At 42.5% G+C, this 21,674-nt stretch overlaps 1 protein-coding gene across 17 annotated transcripts in view; it reads right to left on the bottom strand.

The window, feature by feature from the left end:
• Positions 1 to 21,674, bottom strand: part of PALM2AKAP2 (PALM2 and AKAP2 fusion) — a 279,896-nt gene that overhangs the window by 34,392 nt on the left and 223,830 nt on the right. For 2 of the 17 annotated variants that reach the window (XM_074571109.1, XM_074571104.1), the window contains exon 1: positions 2,667 to 2,802. The exons of the other annotated variants lie outside the window; for them this stretch is intronic. The gene's annotated coding sequence lies outside the window, so the exon portion shown is untranslated. Of the gene's footprint in view, positions 1 to 2,666; positions 2,803 to 21,674 lie in introns of those variants that run through there. 17 annotated transcript variants of the gene reach the window in all.

The following is a 21,674-nucleotide window of genomic DNA, read 5'->3' on the forward strand; positions in this document are numbered from 1 at the left end:
TTTGCCTCTATCGGTAGGACTTGTTACACCTGCTCTCATCCATTAGATTAAGACCCATCACAGCAAAATCTCCTTAAATGAAGGTATGCCTAGGTAATCGTGTCTCACCTAGTAAAGCGCGTCTCACCCAATGGTGCCCTGCTCTAATGTTTATTTCACTGCAGGCAGTGAACCCTGGGAGGGTTACAGTACCAGGGCTGGACTGGCCAGCTGGCTCGAGCACTCTGTGTATTGCCTTCTTCCCAGTTTTACAAAGAAATAGGGTTATGTTAAAGCTAGAGGCCCCTAAAACTCTCTATAAAGAGAAAGCACGTAGTGGCTTAAAAAGGTCCCAATTTATATTTAGCTTTACCCAAAATGTATTTTAGGCTGTAACCTCCAGACTCAGGCAAAAGCAGATGACTGGAATATTATCAAAGGAAAACTGAGAAGACATTAAGAAAGAGGAAATCTAGCCTAGTCCTAGTTCGAAAATTGCTCGGATTACATAAGTAGAGAGGTGGGAAAAACGATGGCGGTCAAAGGATATAACTGAAGCCTCTGCCAATAGCTGCGTTACGCACACAAGTGGGGAGAGAAGCCACTTCCAACAAGAGCCTGGCACACCACCCCCCCTGAGTCACGCTCTCTGATGTCTCACCACGCTCAGAGCCCATCAGGAAACCACCACACAAACATGCTTTCACTCCAGCCCCTTTTTCCAGAAACACGCCAGGGTGAAATCAGCATTTGGATCACAAGCTGGAGGCTATGCAAGATCCGAAACCTTGTAACTCCAGTGGGCTGCAGTTCGCAGGGCTCCTCCTCTAAGGGCATGCACGTAATTTAACTTTCTGCTAGGTGCATGTAGAAAAACGCCCGTTCAAAGACACACACATACACAAAATGAAAACCACTGTCCTTAAATGATGAGTCCGATGTAGCCAAGATGATCAGGGGACTCTGACATACCATTTCAACAAACAGCCAGCAAATAAGTAATATTTAACGGAAAAAGAAGTCAAGACTACAGGGTCTACAGAACGGTTTTGCTAGTAAGAGGCTAAATGTGTACAGTCTCTAAAAAGGAGGATGTTGCTAAATTCTCCACATGCCATTGCTGTACCCAGGCTATAAATATGACCTACCATGTGAGTCAGGCATTGTGAGCAGTTAGCAGCTTCATCTAAGCTTTGCTCTTAACGCAAACTAAGCACTACAGTCATCTCACTATCTCCCGCAGGAGAATATTTCATTGAAAGTGAGACTCGGATAGCATTTTTTTCTCACTCCTTATTTGGGAAAAAAGGCAGTTGAGAAATCCCGGGGAATAAGACATTCCCTTTCAGCACCTACTACTTCCCGTCCCTCTGCCCCTGCTCTCCTCCGCTCTTCCAACCAAAGCCTCATTATTCCTTCTTTTCCTACTGAAAAGCCACTGATTAAATGACCTACAGCACATCTGGACTACATTAGGATATTATTTGATTAAGGCATTCATCACTTGCTCTTTCAGCAAGTGGAGAATTAAGATAATGGCGAGGGAAAATGGTGTTAACTGAACTGGCTGTTCCAGCTCAAACTGCTCTGCTTGAAAAGTCCGATTGCTCCAGTCCCTCAGTTGTGGATTCTTTTTTTGCTAATTACAGAAAAATGAAATAAACATTGGTTAACTCATTTAATGTTGACAAGATCATTAGCGTGAAGTAAGCTGCTACATTAAGGGTCGCTGTCATTTGTATTTCTCAGACACGTTGCTATCTGATAGGAAAAGCTTGCTTGGAGGTATTTCAAACAGTTGTAAAAAGGCTCCCCGTTAAGCTGCAAGCAGCACCTCACATTTCTGTACAAACAGAAGTTTGACACGTTCCATGTCAAGTTGCTTTAGAGGAGAGGAGGAACAGACAAAAATGGCTTAACTAGTTCTGCTCAAAAAGACTATTGTTTACTAGCCCATTACACAAGCAGTAACTGAATTTCCAGTATTTGAAGTGACTGCATGAGACTTCAGCTATGGAGTCTGGGTACATAAAACCCGAAGCACAGGCTAGAAGGAAAGATCATGTCATCTTGGCTTTCCGATACTTTACCCTAAAATATCCTTCCTCATTTCTCGGGAGTAAAGAATGTGCTATCCTGGTGCATGCACAGAGGTATAAACCAAGTGTCACAGCGTGCATCAAATCCCATAGAAACCAGGAATGCTTCTGCTGCTAAATGTGACTGCTCACAGTACTATGCTTAATTTCCTTCAGCGCTAAACAGCTAAAAGATGAAGCTGAACAGACACCCTTAAAGCCTCTTTATCAACACAAGTTACAGGGTCAAGAAGAGCAACACACTTGCCTAGTGGGAAACATATTCCCTCAGAACAATTACAAATTCAGCTAAAAGCCTTTAGTGCTGCCTAAACAATACAGACACTGAACACGTGGGTAGTTTATCACATGTACAGGATATACAAACGTATCTTTTCTCCCTAGAACCAGTATTCTACTGTATTACATGCAAGTAGAAAGTTGTAAATTTCGTAAAGCTCTGCCTACTGTTTACAAGGAACAGACCAGCTACAGAGCAATGAATTCCACAGCGTCACAGGGAGAAGTGGTATTTTAAATACTCCCCCTGCTATCAAATGATAAAGGCTCAATGAAGATAAAAGTCACAGGTCAGAAATCTTAGCTTACCCTCTCTCTCTCTCTGTTCCTGTAAACTCTGAAGCAAACCCCAAAAATGTTGTTTTCCACAAGAGTCTTCACTTTTTTTGGCTCGTTAAGTCAAATTCCTTCCCCAGCTCGTTACAGGACTGTGATGTCATAGACTGAGGGAGGGCTGGTTTTAAAAAAAAAAAAAAAAGAAAAAAAAAAGAGGCAGCCCACACCCTCAGCCCATTCACACAAAGAGGCTGTTTCAAACGGAAAATGCCAGTTCACGCTACTCAAAAAGAGCATGACTTCACTTAACCTGTGAGAAAGCCACCTCCTTAGAGATCCCTTCAAAAGCATCATGTTGGCAAGAGACCCAAAGAGCTGTTTTCAGCTAGCATAAGCCGGGGTTCACTGTTGTGGGTTTGGTTTTTTTGGGGGAGGGGGGAGCGGTCAGAAGGCACAACCCAACAACACAGCATGTGGCTGGCTTTGTACTAGAAAGGAGCAATTACACGATGGGATGCTGTGAAAGGCACAAGCTCCAGGCGGTAATTTGCAGTGTTTTTTACCTACTAGGAAACAAAAAAAAAAAAAAAGGATTTGCTATATTCTTTCCACGGGAGAGGCTTAGACATTAAGTGAAGTGCTTAGGGCACCTTTTGTAACCTTCTGCTTCAGGAGACTCAGGTCAGGGCAGCGGTCTCCAGCTTGGAGGAAATGTGTCAGCCACATGGAAAACAGCTGAAGACAGGGAACGTTAGAAAAAAATAAAATTAGAAGGGAGGGTGGCTGGGAAAAAAGAAGGCACAATGTTTTCTATAGCAGAGTACTCGTTCATTACTGCTGCCTGTGGGCCAGTGACATTTGAGTAGCCCCGATTAGGTTTCCCGGAGGCTTGATAGTTAAAGCTAAAAACACGAGCTATGCTGACCAGGCATCCCCTGTGAAGGCCCTCTGGACTTTGGCTTAAAATGGCTTGAATTTAGTGTCACCTTATACGTGTTGCTGGAGACAAAATAGTTTAAGTGTTGGAATAGCATATTTTACTCAGCTGAAGAATTATATAAGATATTAATTTGCTTTGTTACTACTTCTAGGGCAGCAGCAAAGGGAAGGCACAGCTATCCTCTACCAGCAACGCTGAAAAAGACCAGCAGTGGTATTTTTGATGCGAGAACCCTTGAAGGCAGCGGTAGCTCAATTCATCCGATGCTCGACCACCTGCCTGAGCCATGTTAAATGAGGCAAGTCAGGCCACTACAGTTTTAAAATGGGTAGGTAAGAAGCTCCTTGTCACCTGTTGAATGAATCTATGAATACAGAATGGAAATAAGGTTCTCACAGGAAAAAAAAAGAAAAGACACTTAACATCCCTGACCTAAAATAAAACTTAAGAGTGGCTTTGGTGAGCCTAAAGTGACAGGAGATACTGTGTGCTTTCATATACCACCTCTCATACTCTCTGGACATGAGACTCTCTGGACATACATCTGGACAAGCAGATATTATGATACACAGTTATAACTTTTCTCATTTTTTTCCCCTGAATCATTCAATAATTTTACGCTATGATGAGGGATAAATGCCTCACAGAGAAATTAAATTCTATATTAAACCGTGTGGATTTAAAGTGCAATTTCTATAGCTCCTTACTGATTAAATATGAAGTTCAAGTAACCCTCTTCACCTGTGGCCACTGAAGGAGCAGAAGGTCACAAGGGTCACAAGATACATATCTTACGCACTCTCCCTGCCACCAACTGCCTGAAGCCCCACGTGCCCTGGAGGTCACTGGAGGACAGAGCTGTAACTGGAGCACTACCCAGGTGAGCAGGAGATCGAGGACACTCGGTTTGCTACAGACTCACAGGAGTTGTCCACTTGACATGCAAATGCTCACTTTTCACTGAAGCCTAAAAGAGTTACACTAGGAAATAGCTCTTTTTAAAAAAACAAAAACAAAACCCACATCTGTTTCTCATACCAATTAGTTTTTGGAAAACAGGAATAACAACATTTCCTAGACATATTGGTATGTTACAAGAATGAACTGGGCTATGGGTAGTGAAGATCTTGTATAGCAGTGCAGCTTAGTAGCAAAGGCAGCAGATGATACACCCTGTTCAACTGCTAGAGCTGGCCTCAAATGAATGAACAACTAAAAAACCTTTTTTCCCCTCAGGAGTTCAGACACACCATTACCATCAACTTTAAATAATTTGGTTTTCAAGTTGTTTTTGGTTTGGTTTGGTGTTATTTTTTTTTCCCCATTACAGACTTCGTCCCTTTCAACAGAACCTCAAGTTTACTAAAAAATATAATAGCCTAGTACTCTTTGTTGGAATGAAAAGCTTGAACAGAAATTTGAAATGGCTGAATGATCAAGAAACAAGTAAAAATGCCAGAAGTCAACCTCAAAGTGGTCCAAGAATGCTTCAAAGGGATTCCTCTCAACTTCTTGAAGTGCAAAGGTTCTTGACATGCCTGCATTTTAAACCACCTCTCCTGCACGACTGTAAGCAGTACGTCGCTGGGCCCTGGGTGTTCTACATCACACCATACTGAAAGGCAGAAAGTGTACAAAGACTGAAATGTGGTGGAGAATCTGTATGAGTATCACAGATCCACTGAATCAGTAAGTATTGTCTCCTGGAGACATGAAGGGCAGGATTATAAAAGACAGAGTGATGCTGGCATCAGAATCTGAGAAAAAGGAGAAAAAAGGTGTATCAAAGTGATATACCTATTTCAGGCCTCTAATCTTCAAAACTTGCAGCACAAATGCACATTTAAGCCATGGATGCTGGATTTTGTGGCTAAATCTGTGTATATGAAAAGTTAGTGTGAGGCAGACAACTCCTGGTTTTGGCTGCAGATCTCAAGAGCCTCGGGTCTGCAGCCAAATCGGTCACTCAGAATGGCAGGCCATGTGTAGTTTTAGTGCTGAATTAAACTCATCAATGAGAAAGACTCTAACTGCTTCTGTCCATGACAGGGGGCCACCTGTAGAGGCAGATGAGATGTGCAAGCAAGAGTTCAACCAGTCACTAAGAAAAATACGTAGGTGGCACCATGTTCTCTGCAAGGGCCTTGTGACTTTGGGAAAAACGTCTTTAATTCAAAGCAGCCCTCCTTTGTGAACCTCCAAGATACCTGATGCGGCACTGGATGTGGGGAACGGTCTACACTATGAGCATTTCTGGGAGAAGTCATCTCAGGTTTTAGCTGTTGGTTGCAACTTGTGGTTATGGTTGAACAAAGCAGGGACCATGAATTCTTTAAAAATGTGGCAGAAACAGAGATTTGCAGTGTTACACCTCCTGATTAAGCTGTAACAAGACTATAGTGGTCACATAAGCCCTTTCAGCTACCCCAGGACACAGATGTTTCCCTATCTGCCCAAAGACCTTACCATGCCGGAGGTAACTGCACCACTTGAACTACAGGGCCATCACTACAACCGTTGCAAAGGGCTAATCCTAATCTCGAAACATGTGCCTGGAGAGCGGAGGGGGCGGGGAAAAAAAAAGAAAAGAGAATAAAAAGAGGCGCTCCTGTTTATGGAAAGTGCATGCAAGCTTAAGGTAAACCAACCAAATCCTCTTGTGCATACCTTTCCTGTTCAAGGAATAAACACCCTGCCTGACATTCTGAGCCTGTCGGACTAGCACCCTTGTGTGACCTAAATTCAAGATGTGCAATAGCAGAAGAAAAAACAAATACCAGAAGTATTCCCTTACCTCCTTCTGTACCAACAGCCTTTTCACAGCACATATCTCATTATAAAAGTGTTATCTCTCTCCTCTATATCACAGCAAAGTTGCCTGCAGATGAAGGAAAGTCTTATGGGACCAGAGTCACCATTTCAGCTCGTTATCTTCGAACTATATTATCTTCACAGATCTCTCTGTCTGGGACTGTAAAATGAAAAGCGCCCCGCAAAGCTGGCTGCTGGAAGCAAACCTGGTGCTTCAGCATGCAACTGCTAAAGTTTACTAAACATTTTAAGGATCTCCTTCTCATTTCTATTACCTCCTATACAGATCTACCCTATCAGGCCAGCACAGAAATAAATACGGGCGGTGAACGTTCGAGGGTGTCATGTGCAAGGGATCCAGATTAAAACAACAAAGATACAGGAGATATGGTAATGCTTTTAATGCCAGCCCTGCCGCTGGCTAGTCCGGTGGGATTTTGGCTTTTCAGTGAACCGCTCCATTCTTCAGCCCTCTCTCCAGGTAAAACATTTCTGACTTCTCTGCGTGGCCCCACATGGTGCGAGGCGGTGCAGGGAGCACAGGCCAGGTGAGGGGAGGCAGATCTCTGTGCCCATCCACCCGTGACGCTGGTCAGGTCACACCTGCTCACAAGCCAATTTTCAATTTTTGGCAGAGAGGGCTCATAGCAGCCAGGGAAGCCAGTGTGACAGAATTCTTTCTTGCAACAAATAAGCTCAAAAAATAAATAGTTTTCTTGGATATTTCCTCATGTTGAAGTGGCTATTTGATAAACAGCAATTGCAAAGAATTTTATCTGGTGAGCAATCTTAATTGTTCTTCCTCCTCATTTCGCGGAAATCACACGCTTTAAACCCAAAGGCCATTTCTATTTATTTTATGTGAACAAATTGGCTCTGTCAGTTTAATTTCCCTTGGTGCTGTAACTGGACCTGCTGTTCTTACAAAGACAACCAGGATAAGACAGAAAAAACCCCGATTTCTGAGGACAGGCTGCAGGGACAGCTCGCTCACACCTCAAACCTCTCCTTCCCAGCGCAGACCCCCCCCCCCCGCAACACCCGCGATCCAAAGTCTGGTCTGCTGCTGTAGCAGCAGGAGAATAACTGCTCAGCATGAATTACCCAAGGATGGCCACGGAAATAAATTTTCAAGAGGAAATCGTCACATTAAACCTTGATGAGGTAGCAGAGGGCTCTTATTCTTCACTAATGCTTTGCATTTTCTGGGCAACTCACAGTGAGGACATGCAGGGGAAGGGACCAGCGTCAGGCTCTGTCCCTCTTTGCTGTCGGGAATGTGTCTTCTCATGATGGAGAAAGACTACAGCTTCTTCAGAAAGAAAATGCCTCTGGTGGCAGCATGAATGTGTACTGGCAGCTGGGTTGGGTAATTTAAGTAGGACTCACATCTCAGAAACCTTTAACCCTGGTGAAAACCAAGAGTTTGTGTTCAAGCCAACTTAAAGAATACCCCTCTGGATGCTATTTAGACTAAAATTCATTTCCAAGGCTAAAAATGGTCTTCATCCTTCTCATTTCCCATGCTGAACATGTAAAACTTCTTAAAAGATGTATTCACGCTTGACTGCTCTGAAAACTGGGGCTCAGGGGCATTCTCCATTCAGAGGGAAAATGGCACGTGGCATGGTTACTACTCCCAGTGCGGCAAACATAAAATAGCTTGTCAAAGTTACAAGGGCTGGAGCCATAAATGCCAACCAGCTGACAGTGCAAGATTTCATGAAAAGAAGATGTCTGGAAATAGAAAGGCCATACAGCATCCCACTTGCTTGTTTTCCTCATCTACTGAGAGTTAATATTTGGCCATTCATCTCCTCATCTACGCTAGCAAGCAAACAAAGACATGGAAATGACAAATTACTTATGTTTGTTGTGAGCCATATATAGGGGGAAAGACTTCCTCTCCCCTCTGGTCGTTTCTTTTTCGGTACCTTTAAAAAGCACACACTTCTGTTGGGGGTGAAAACTGCACTCCACCACCTGTGACAGCAGAAACGACCGCTGCCACCCAGTGCAATTCCTGTGGCCAGGAACTGCAGTCACTTCGCAGTAAACTTTTCACCTCTGCTTTTCTGAGGTTTAAAAGTCTAAAGCTCGTTTCAGCATCCCTCGCTGGAGAGGTATGCAATCAGATGAGTTCTCCTTGATGTTAAAGGTGAGGTAACTCCAGCTGGCCTGACCCGCGCTTGCAATAAGAGTAGGAAGCCACTTTGCCCTGCTGCAAGCCATCTTTAGCTGCTTCGTGCTCCCATGTGCTAGGTGTGCATGGACACCAACAGGGTAACCGAGCAGTCCCCTGTCAACTGCGCGATGGGAATGGTCGTGTGCAGGCTCTTGCCTCTCTATAAATGCAAAGTGATTTGAAGAAGCTTCCTCCGGACTGATTTTAAACATTGCTAGCACTTGAGATGACCTGTTATCCCTACACGCTGAGGCTGCTTCTCAGGCAAACACAAAAGATAAGGCAAAAAAACCCACCCCACCACCCCCCACGTTAAAACAAGCCATTTATTGTGGTAGCAAGGAACGCGTGCACAGCATTTGTTTTGATTTTTGTTTAGATAAGGTGGCTGGAAACAAAGATCCTTGGGAATTTTGAAAAAGCTAACAGAAAAATGTTTGTTTTAAACCAGAACAAAATGTTTAGGTAACTCCCAGCCTCACAAGTCGGAGTTATGCCTGTTAATTTCTATTTATTCAGCCTAAATCTGAGCATTTTAACTCTGGTGCCGTCTTGAAGAGTTACATATCTTGCACAGGCAACCCAGGGAGGACAGGCGCAGGGTTATGGGAATCAGCATTTCTTCAGTGGAGTCAAAGCTTTTCCCTCGTTTATAGAAAATCTACTGAATTTTGAGGGAGCTAGAGGTCTGAAGTCAGAGTGAAAATCCTTCCGGCTGTCTGCATTTTACCTGGGGTTTCAGAAGAAAGTCAGGTATTATCAGGAGAGCCTCCCATTACCCTCTGTTGAATATGTTAAATAAAACAGCCTTACAGCAAGTTCCTCTAAGCATAACCCGAGAATGTATGGGCTGTTGCAGACACAGGGTTGCCATAGCTTTGAACAGACACAGTACTTTAACTAAACATATACAGAGAAAATCAGAAAGGAGAAATCCCAGCAGTCTGGAAAGAAAAGAACATCTGCTTGCAATAACAGCACCCACTGCTGTCTGCCGCCTGCCTGAAGGAGACCAGTAAGAAGCACTGGGCAACATATCAACATAAACTGGAGATGACCAGCCTATTACAAACCAAGAACCAGCACTACCAAAATGTCAAACAGCCCCAGGCTTAGTAAAGATGTGTGTTTTTTCTAGTTGCATTTAATGCTTCTTTTGCTGTAATTACTCAGCTGTCATTTCGCCTACACTTAATATTGGCAAATGTCAAAACACACTCAATTTTGCTCTGTTACAATTGATTCCTTTTATTAGTAGGGTAGGTCTGTTTTAAATAAAGTATTGTAAGTAAATAAAATTACTTTATGGCAGGGAAAAGACCATTCAGACTCCTTTCCCCTGACTTCCTCCCTCCCACCCCAAACCCTTAGTCCCCTGCGCCTCTCGATGGCCCAGCCCCAGCGGAGTTGGGTGTTCAGAGGGAATCCTGCACAGTGGCACCATGATGCTGACTGGCCGACTGACGTGAAGTCTTCCCCGTGACAGGCGGCAACGTCTGAAGCTAAACTTCGCAAGAGCCCAGGATTCAAAGAACTGCATTTTCCTCGAAAAACAGCCGCACATAGCTTAGGAGGCGCAGGCAGGCTATTGCTGGTCTAAAAAGCCAGCTTAAGTTCGTTTCTCTAAAACCTTTCAGAAATCCGTAATCCTGCTTTCCAATGACTCCAGAAAGGCGTGGGAAAAGCAAGCACAAGTAAGATGTCTGCTGGTCACAGCTTAAATCTCAGGCACATATCTAGCGCCAATAGAGGATGAAGCCATCCAGCAAGGTTCCAGGAATACAGACAATGAATGATGAGCATTGTGCTGCTTATCAAATGAGCAAGGGCATATCATGAAATGTTAAGGTATCTTTAATTACAAAAGAAACATGCGTTCCCTAGTTGCAGTGGTTTTCTAGTATTTAGAAGCAATTATTCAAAATTTTCCAGTAGTGCCTTATCAATAAGCTTGTGTCGAGGCACTGGCTTATTTTCCTCATCATTATAAATTTCTTATAATGCTCTCTGCTGTAAAATTATGCTTCACTGTATTGATGGCAGTGTGGAAAAAGGTATAGATATGATTGCAGTACAACCTCCTACATAAATTCAGCATTAAAACTTAGTTCATTCTTCCATGAATTCAACAGTGCAAGTAATGAATTTCTCTTTAAGCAGGTGAAACTGTGATACAACATGACTTCTAGGGCTGCAGAATTCCCCTGAAGTTCCACTGCCTTCTGAGACATAAGGTTCAAATATAAAGCTGAACAGGAGAAAACAGGAATGAGCCTGACAACGGCAAATGCACTGAAACAAGCACCATGTTCCACTATAAGCATACTCCTCCCGATGCAATAATATTTTCTTATTTTAAAAAAAACGCTGGGTTGGAAATATCTGAACTGCCTTTCGCACTTTGGAGAGGGAGGTGAAGGAGAATGCTGAAGGAGCTTTTCCATATTGGGGCAGAAAACCCAAATATAAGAAATTTCTAAGCGGTACAACTTGTCCTAGGACAAAGCAGATGCTCAAAGTTCACATGATCAGAAGAAAAGGCTAAGCACTCTGAAAGTCAACATGTGGGCATCCAGGTTTGCACATACTTAATCCTGAAGTGTGCCTGAGATTATGAAAGTCATGTGCATTTTAAAAGAAAAACCAATTTAAATAAAAGATGTATAATACCAAAATGCTGTTAAAGAGAGGGCTACAGATATATTTTATTTGCGTGCTAAAAGTGATTAATTCATGGAATATGCAAGGGAGACTATTTTTTATTGTATAAGAACATTACAAGATTTGCTGATGACATGATTTATTTTTGCAATATATTTTTATTTTCTTGCAAATATTTATCCTCATTTAAGAACGGATGGCAAAGAGCTCTGTGAATCTGTACCCATGTGAAATACAGAGAGCTTACAGGACTGTTGCTGATACCCCATTGATCTGTGTTGCCGTATTTGTCAGTTTCTTTTCACTAGAGATTCCACATGGACAGCACAAATTAGGCCCAAGATACAGCAATTACAAACTGTTAGGTATTGACAGACCTCAGATCTTACTATACAAATACTATGCTTTTGGTTGGAACAGTTTACTAAGGTAAGAATTATCTGGGGCAACTCTTTGTCTCCCTTTCCTTCTTTCTTTCTTTCTTTCTTTCTTTCTTTCTTTCTTTCTTTCTTTCTTTCTTTCTTTCTTTCTTTCTTTCTTTCTTTCTTTCTTTCTTTCTTTCTTTCTTTCTTTCTTTCTTTCTTTCTTTCTTTCTTTCTTTCTTTCTTTCTTTCTTTCTTTCTTTCTTTCTTTCTTTCTTTCTTTCTTTTTTTTAACAGAATTGATTTTCCATCCCACTAAGACTTGTCTACATTTGACAAGATACAAAGACATTGCAGGGGTTTTGAACGCACATTGTGAACACACAGGGTTCATTCTGAAGCTCTCCCTACATTGCTAATCCTTATTATCTCCATTTGCAAGATCTAGCAAATGCAGTTGCAGCAGTCTACAGAGGATGAGAAGAAACATGGTGGCTCCCCAGCTGCTGAAATCTACCGTTCCAGATGCTCTGCCACACCTCTGTGGTCCACGAGCACTGTGTGCGCTGCTGTTAAGCAGTGTCATCTTCAAGCTACGTTTATGAAGATGTTTACCACTGGCAGAAAACTTGCCAGCTGTGTGCCAGACCCCGAGACAACAGTTCATGACACGAGACCTCCCACCACTTCCGTCATTTCAAAGGAACTTTCTCTCGGGCAGCCCTGAGCATCACAGCGGCTCTGTGGGGGAGGTCTGGCAGAGACCTCTTCTGCTCCATCATTGCTGAGAGACAAACGGGGGCTGCTGCCTCTTGGAGACTGCAGAACTGGCAGTGATGATCACCCACATAAACACATGTGTCCGCAATTTCTCTTTTCTGAGTTTTTTTTTTTTCCCCGAATGTTTTCTCTTCCTTGTATTGCTCTTTGTTTTTCCTTAAGCTTTCTCTTCAGTGTCAACTGTCCCTTTTCCCCCTCTGACTTCCCCAATCCACCACCTGCTCACATCTCAGTGAAAGAAGTCACGCTAAGGGCATCAAGCCACGTTCCTTCCCTGCAACATCTTGTAATAGCGAGATCCCTGCGGTTTGAGCCTGTTCATCCTGCCTCTGCCCAAGCTGACCTCTGCTGAGGTTCTATCTGTGCATCCCACTCTGAAGGCAATGCTGAAACACAGCTCATCAACCGCCCAGCAGTCCTCCTGCTTGGTATCTTCAACTGTTCAGATACAATCTGGGGTAATGTATCAGTCTCTAAACCAACGTGCTGTCTCACACTCTAGGCAAACATCAGCACCGAGACATTTGTTTTTAAGTCCCTCCTCCTATTACAACAATAGCAACAATAAAATCAACGCATAATGATTTCTTGGGCTCGCACCAGCTGCTGAGTAAATTAGGGCTCTAACAATGGCAAGGACGCAGGGTTTTGGAAAACAATTGAAAATATTGTACCAGGCTGCGTCCGCTGTCTGCAGCTGTCTTTAGGCGCAGTGAAAATCTCTCCCCGGCAGCAACATGCCCGGGAGTCACAGCCATCATACCTGCACGAGGAAGGAGTCCACCTCTTCCTCTTCCTGGCATTTTTATATAGATGGAGGGAAACAGAAGGAGCAGCCCCCACTGTGGTAACTCACCGTGGGACCAGGGGATGAGCTTTATCTCATGCCTCTATGCATATGCCAATATATGCTGTCTCGTGGCAAATTCCAGGTCTGGGAAAGGCTGCCCAGCTCGGAGTGTCTTCCCAACCTGTATTACTGTGTGATTAATGTAACAGTCTGCACAGAGGCAGCTGAAGAAACATGGGATGGCACTGAAATTTCATGTATTAAAGGATGCAATCTGGAAAGAGTAGGCACAAGAAGAAACCCATAAAACCCATCTGTATTTCTTTTGCTGTTACAGGGATGATGGGCAGAACAATACCTTCCGTATCTCTAGTCCCACTACAAAGACCTCAAACCACACCGTAGGCACCCAGGTGCATCACAACATGCCAGGAAATTATCTCCATTTTACAAAATTATCTAAATAACTATCTTTTAAAACGACTCCCTTCCTTAGGAGACCACCCTCCTAGTGCATTTTACCAAGAGCGTGGAGGTTCAGCCCCCAACACTCTCCAGTAAGGCAGCCACCAAACTGGGACAAGCTAAAACTGGGGAATGCCTGAAAAAATAACAAGCGTTAAGCAACACGTCAGATGTCTGACTCATAGCAAGGAACCAAACTCATGGATTACTCGCCCAGGCATTAATGCCTTGGGTATGGGACTGCACCGGAGATGCTGTAGAGGCTCTGAGGTGTCTCCATTCCGTTTTAAGCTGGGAGCTGCTGGTGAAGGGCTTTGTGCCAGCACTTCCTTCTCCCTCCAGTGCAAGAAAGTCCTTTCCTGCAATAGGGTAAGCTGGGCCAAAATTTCACCACGATATTGTAACATGGTCCTGTGGGAGAGGCAGAGCAGCTTCAAACTCAGGTACGAAGGGCTGAATTACCATCCTGTGAATTACTTGTGGAGCACCACCAGGTGAAAGATAGTGATAAAAGGAGGAAAGCACATGACTCACGCCTCTGTTCTTAGGCTATTACTCTGGCATGAAACTCAGACAAAATTTGCCCACTGTGAAGCCTCCTCCCACTTTCCTATAAGCAGACAACCATACGGAGGGCAAGGATGGTTGTCAATAAAATGCAGTGAGGGACTTATGAGAAATTTCTCCTAACGGCCGTCCTCTGTCCACCAGCGGAGAAGTAAATGCCTTTTTAGGGTTTTATACTGATCCTTCTTAGGGTTTTATACTGATCCTTATTCTCTCTGTAGCTGAAGAGATACCCAGAGAAAAGGGCAACAGCGTAACTCTGGAGGACTCCATGTAGAGTCTTTGGCACCATCTGCCTTTCTAGAGCCACAACTTTAGACCAAGTGTTAGCTTCACTTTTATTTCTCATTGCCCTTTTTTGACTGACTGGTTAGTAAACAGGGGTTTAGCGTGCAGGAAGGGGTTAATGCCAAGATTCCTTTTGCATTATTAGCAGTTACTTTAAAAGTAATGGAATTGTAATCACTTTTAGGCTGAAAGCCTGAGGTTTGGAGTACAAAGTGTCTATTTTCTTGCTGTTTGCTGAGCTCTTGTCTGAACAAGACTCTCTGGTCATAGAGCAGATTTGGGACAAACCGTAACTGTTTACTTTCTTAGGAGCAGCCGCAGGGCCAGGGCAGGGGCCGGGGCAGTAGCAGCTGAAGCAGCCACATGTGCCTGTGGCATCCCGTTCGAAACTCCTTCCCCTAGCCCAAAACTCCTTCCCATTGCCGTAGGCTCCCAAAACACGCTGAAGCACCTGTCTAACTTTATTGCCCCCAGGTGGCTTCTCTGGTTTTGATGCAGGAGTTTAGGCACTCAGGATGCTGGGAAAAATCTCAAGCTGATTTTCACACAACAGAAACAATGCAGCACTTCACCCCCCCCGCCCCACCAATTGACATGTTAGTTTTGGTGGTTTCTCTTTCTGACTGACAGGTTAACAAGAACATGCTCGTTCAAAAAGAACTTTTATGAGGACGATAAAAACACATTTTAGTTTTCTTTTTATGTGCTTTGCAACTCACAAAATGACAGACAGCAGCCGTGTGTACTCTATGAACTGAATATCATTTATCAAAATTGACACATTCAAAATAAGGCAAGGACCTAAATTAGTTATCATAACTAGAAAAATAAATTCAAGAGCTAATCTCGGAACTCAATTTGTATTCTTTATGATGACTTAAAGCAGGCAGTTCTCATCATGTGAGATCTGTGAGCTATAAATAAACTTAGCTTAGAACAAACGAATATTTTTTACATGCAGGACTTAATGCATTGCAGTTTTCTGGCAGAACAAAAAATAACAACAGACCAAAACCATGTCTCATTTTTAATGAAAAAACAAGCCAGTAAAGCAGACCTCCAAAAAAGGAAATCTCTAATCTGCAAATGCAAGTATCCAAGCATGTCTCCAACTCTTCTCATTCAGTTTAATAAGAGAGGAAATCAGGCCACCAGAAGTTTACAGACTAATGCAATTACAGGGTGGCTCAATAAGCACTGATTTGTCTGTAATCTATGACATGTACGATAAAGCTGTGCTAACAGGTCTGGTTTTCCTTTCACAAAGCTGAATGCCCACTGATCAATTAATCAGAATGGATGTTTTTCATGAGGGAAAGTAGCAGTCAGTTGCTGGCAAATACATGAATGACCATTTCTTACAGCTATTTTTAAGATCCGTTAACTAACTGAATAATTGGATTTACCTATAAATAACAAATGCATTTTCATCAGGTAGTGTTTAACATTTCTTACATCACAGGTGAAAAAAAAATCCTCTTAGTAGCTCTTGTATTAAAAGGCAAATAAAATTAAACCCATAATCGTAGCATCACTTCAAAATCACCATGAACTTTCAACAATTCTGTGAATACAAGGATACAAATGTACCATTAAAAAGTCACTCACTGTAAAAAAGCCACTTGAAGAAAACCAAGTTGTTTTGCTGTTTGCAAGTGGGATGAACGTGGGAAACAGCCTCTCTTCTGGAATGGTGAGCGGCAGCTTGCACATGGACAACAGCAGAGAGCTGGACCAGCTCCAGATGTATTGAAAGCAGAGATCATTGTTTTTTGGAAGCACAAACACTGCAGACCAGGCCCTTAAAACAAAAATGCTGGAACCCTGCTGCTGAAAGTTAAACTCCCGCATTCAGTTCCTGACACCTTAAAAAGTGGTTTCTGGGACTGATACATCTAGACGTGACTGATGCATATACATTCAGATTTTAACACTGAATTTCAGGTGTTCAGCTTTGCAAGTTTGGGATTTGTCAAGGTCCCATCAGGAGGAAAAATAAAATATATGACAGAAGGCTAGTGTGATCACTAACATAACTTCTAATGCTTGAAAATCTCACATTCTGAAAGGAAAGGCATGCAGTGCTACTTAATTTTCACTACAACCTCAATAGGAAAGTTATCCAGAGTACTTCAAAAGTTTGCCCATGAATTTAAAATACCCACACTGCAATCCAAGGGCTGACATTCCTCCAAACTAAGGATGATCATTATTCGCATTATTGACGAGGTAAGGAAGTAACCAGCTTGCAAAGGATAATTCAGCTTGACCTAGATGGGACCTGGGTGGGACCTCTGGGTTGTTTTGCCAGGGCATGGAAAAAGCATGTTGTTCTTCCACCCAGAAATGGTTTTCATAGCACCCTGGTACTCTGCTCAGTGGGCACCATCTTGGTTGGCTAGGCCTTCCAATTTTGGACTCTCTACAGACATGCATAAAGAGGTATTTAATTTTATGTCAGCTGCAAACTTCCAAAAACACATCTGGACAGAGCTTTGCGGAGTAAGTCAGCTAAGCAGAATTTACCCAAAGGTAATATATGACTTCAATTAGGGAACTGTGAACATCTCAGGAACTGACTAAGTAACAACCTAGCTAATGTGTTTATCAGTGAGTTAGCACTGACATCTCTTCTTGCCAATTAGCGTGGTCTCAAAAAGGATAAAGAAAAGATCATAGCTTTGTGCGGTGATGCAACAGCCAGCTATTACAGAAGCAATGACGAAACCCGCAGCGTAATTAAGGGTACGTGTTCAAAGCCGAGCACACCCAGACTCACACCTGCATGTCGCATCCCGTCACCACTCTGGTTCGTACACAGAAAGCAGGTTCCTGCGTTTGGCAGAAGTACCATTCTGGGCTAGTAACACAGGCTGGAGTCCACGTGGCTGCTGGGTTCCCCTCTAAACCTGCCTGTTCTGCAGAAAGGGATGAACGTGACTGCCGATGGTCCTCATCTGACCCAAAGGATGAGGATGCAAGCCTCTGATGTCAACACATATTTCAGTTTTGTATCAGAAACCGTAATGTAACTACAGCCCCAAACTATGGCAAAACTGCAAAAAGAACTCTAACCAAGACACTTCACCATGACCATTTCCTGAGGAAATCTGAATAATGCTCAGAAGCTCTAGGCACAGCCCAGATGCGGACCTCAACGTACTAGACACTATGCTAATTTTAACACAGCAATAATAACCTGGTCACAGCCTCCAAACAGATCTAGGCAAAGAGGTGGACATATGAAGGTTGGGTGCAGTATCAGGTGACAACAAGTTGAAAGTAGTGCGGATGAAAAGCGGAGGCCTTGCACACACTGTTACTGTTCCCACCACTGCAGTGTGTTGGCATTACAATAGTGAGACCTGAAGGAAGACACTGAGAAGGTTTTTTAAATGGCTGGACGGGCTGTAATTAAAGCCACAAACAAGAACTTCTTCCAAGCCCATACGTCAGGCAAGGAAAAAAAAGCTATCAATCAGTCAACAATCTTCAGACAAAGCCAACTCTGCAGAGGAGAAAGGAGCACAAGACATTTCTGTCTGCACTGGGGAGTGTTCAGGGAGACCAAGGGTAAAATAATGGGGAAGCTGTTAGCTGTGTGTATAATTAATGAGGGGAAAAATTAATACAGGCTGTAATGAATGCTCCCTTGCAGACATGTGGAATCAAAACTGGATGTTTTTCTAAAAGATAAGCTCTAATCCAAACAGAAGTCAATTTAGGGAAATCCAGTGGTCTATGTCACAATGCCAGTCATAGCGTGATCACAGCTGACTCTTTAAACCTTATAACCCATGAATATAATGACTCACGCATACCAACAGTACTGTTCCTTCCTCCGATGAAGTGTCTGGTGATATGGTGCCTGGATGTGGGTGGGTTATGATTAATGATATATTTCACTGTGACTTTGCTCAAGAACTTTTTTCCCAGATGATTGCCATGGCTTGGACAAGTTCTTCCAGGAATTATGATAAAAAATTGACTTCAGCAAAACCTCCATTTTATGTCCTTAAGTCCAGGTACTATTTTGCTTTCCCAGCACAAAATAAGCAAGGATCTTCTAATGGGAACTGGAGAAAAGTTTTAATTATTTAGAATTTATACCAGCATGGGCCCAGAATAAATTGTGAACACATCACCAGAACCTGGTTCTTATTACTGCCAGAAAATGGGAGTGAAGGTACACAGCAGCATGCTTAAACATATAGTCATAACCATCTTGAGGAGGAGCCATGAAGGTCATTCTCTCTGAATGAGGACAGTGAACATGGTGGCCAGCTCAAAACAGATTAAGACACTTCTGCTAGCCAGGTTCTGGGAACCTGCTGATACCATCACTCCTTTTCCCCAGTTGATCATTACTACCCTTCTTCTGCCTTCTCCAGTCTCTTAACACGGAGGGCACTGGGACCTCAATTTCATATAAGGCCTTCCTGTACCTTCTGATGCTGGATGGATTGGTCTATTTATCCCTTATTTTCTCATCCCTTTGTCCCATTCTCCCATCACTTCTAGAGGCTGCTGCCACCGTGATTTCCTTTCTGCCCCACTGGTGGACAAGTGATTTGGATTCCTTCATGCAGGGCATTATGTTTTAAATCCTAAATCCAGGCTGAGCTTTACTGAGATGAATGCATGACATTCTGCAACCTGTTAACAGTTTTTTGGTGTTTGTAGCAAGTTCTGTGGATGTCTGGAGCTTCCATTTCTTGGCTGCTGGTTTCCTGATTTTCACTAGTATCAGTAAAATTCACGCTTTGGTGCCTAGACTACTCCCTGGATTGGCTCTGATGTTGCATTCAAAAATCACCTAGCAATCTCCAAGCTGACCAATGCCAGTGTACTGAGGACAATATTTCTCATTTGGCAAACAGTGATGCTCAGTACCAAAGCAGATATATTTTACAGTGAAGAAAATAATTAGAAAAGTCAAAGGGCATTAAGGCCTTGAGAGAAATACAGGTTTAGGTTCTGAAGCACACAGTTAAAATTATGTGGCTAAAAATTAGCAGGGAGTATTATTACAACCTGGAGAGTAAGGAACTATACAAGGAGTCAGGCATTCTTGTTAGAAGATGCTTCTGTAAATCAGATATTGGGGTCCCAGATCTATTAATTCAAATTAATGTGTTTTGCTCATTTGCATTTTTTTAAGTTTGGAACAAGGTTTCTTGGTTTGAAATTGCTGGGCTGCTCAAGGGCAACCAGATAAATATCCTGAGCCTTCAATATGGGACCTTACCTCTTCCACTCAGTTAATTATCTCTCATTTAAAGTATGCTTGCTTATATGTTTGCTCTCCAACCCTATTAAAAATATTAAAAATTTTATTTTAAAATTATAACACTTACAAGGTTTAAGTTCCAAGATATGGAATGTACAAAAACCCGGTAATTGTTGAAAAAGGGTTTTTTCCCCTCCAAAAATGGAAATCCTTAACAAATAACAATTAAAAATAAATTACCAAATAATAATAAATAGCAAATAATATTAACAAATAATAATAAATTTGTAGTTTTCAAGAGAAAACTGAAAATGTCTTCTGCTGAACATATAGCCTGGAAGCATCACCCCCAAATCCTTGAAGGACAACTATTCAAATCCCATTCCCACAACCCTCCTCTTCCATCTATTAAAAATGTAATTTTTTTGCTCATTGCTCATATGAAAAAACACAGGGTGATGAGTGCTTCTCTACCTTGGGCAGACCTGTGTCGCATGGGGTCAGCATTAAAAGATGAAGGGGGAAAATGGAAGTTAAAAGTACTGGGCGCACTTTTGCAAGGCAGAATTACGGGCATCATGTAGCAAGAGAAACAAGAAGCTAGAAGTGGTTTAAGTGCAGTTTGTAGCAGAGTGATTACTCATAGCAGAGATAAAATGACCCATGTTGCTATAATAATGTGCACAAACAGGTATTGCTGGCACTTGATGGTACTAAACCTCCCTAATCATACAGCAATAAAACTAATTCCATTTGCTCAGGAGTTATTACTAAAGTCACAGAAAGCCAAGAAATGCCATTTAAAAGCACAAAACCCTAGCTATACAGTCCTTTTCATTTTCATCATGCTTTTTAAGCCCTCAGAGGTCAGTTTGACTTTTTTTTCCAAGCTTTTCTCTGCAACCAGAAAAAGCTAGAAACTTTTCTTGAATTATTTTTAAAGCAAGCTGAAATTCTTCTATGCTCCTGCAATAGCACGAACGGAGAGTTTCAGAGAAACGCGAACTATTCCAACACTCCGAACACAACCGAAAAACCTGTCATCTTCTGATACCACATAACATCAAGCGTTAGTCAACTCATCCTAGGATGTTTTTGTGTTTACCTGTTACCAAGACAAATTACTGGTCTGAAAACACCACTTGAGTTGCAAGACAAGATGATTATTTTTCACTGTGTGGGGATATTTATTTGCCTGGGAACGCAGGTTCTTACAAGGGCTGGAGAGTTATGTTAGATGTCACTCTCAAGAGCCTCCTTCCTGAAAAATGCCAGGAAACTGTATGAGCTCCAGAGAACAAGCCACGAGTTAATTCATCTGAATCACTGAAGACATAACGAGAACAGCTTTGGTTAGGTATGAAAACTTACTTCCTTCCAGTGCAGGAGTTAATATGTGGTAGTTAGAGCCTGGCAACCATCATCTAGGTACAGGTTATTTGGATGTAACAGTAACTCGAGTATTTCTTCCAAATCTTGCCTTTACCATATCACCTAATAATGTACTAAAACCTAGAAATGCTAGAACAAACAGCTGTACGTATAAAGGAAAAACACCACCCAGCCAAGCAAAAAGCACCCCAACAAAATACAGGGGTCGCACCTACCTTTACCAATAAGACCTTTTCAGTATTATCTGATCTTAAGTTCAAAATGATTTAGTGCAAACATGCAGCACTCAACAGTTCAGTGAAATTCAGAATGCCAAACCTGACAGAGCAACTGCAGAACTGTAATGATTTGCAGTCCTTACTTGTTTCTGGTAAGGCATATGATGTCTTTTAGTCATACACCTGGAAAGGCTGTGCCTCTGCTTTAGGGAATTTATGTTCCTGCAGTTCCTCCTTACTTCCTAAGGGCTGAGCACAAATTACAGCTTCTTAAATGAGCAGCATTCATTAAATCAAATTGCGAGTAATGCTGCACTGCCTGAATGTGCCCCTAATTAGTCTTAGAACAGTT

The sequence above is a fragment of the Larus michahellis genome, chromosome Z (genome assembly GCF_964199755.1).
Source record: "Larus michahellis chromosome Z, bLarMic1.1, whole genome shotgun sequence".
Taxonomy (NCBI): domain Eukaryota; kingdom Metazoa; phylum Chordata; class Aves; order Charadriiformes; family Laridae; genus Larus; species Larus michahellis.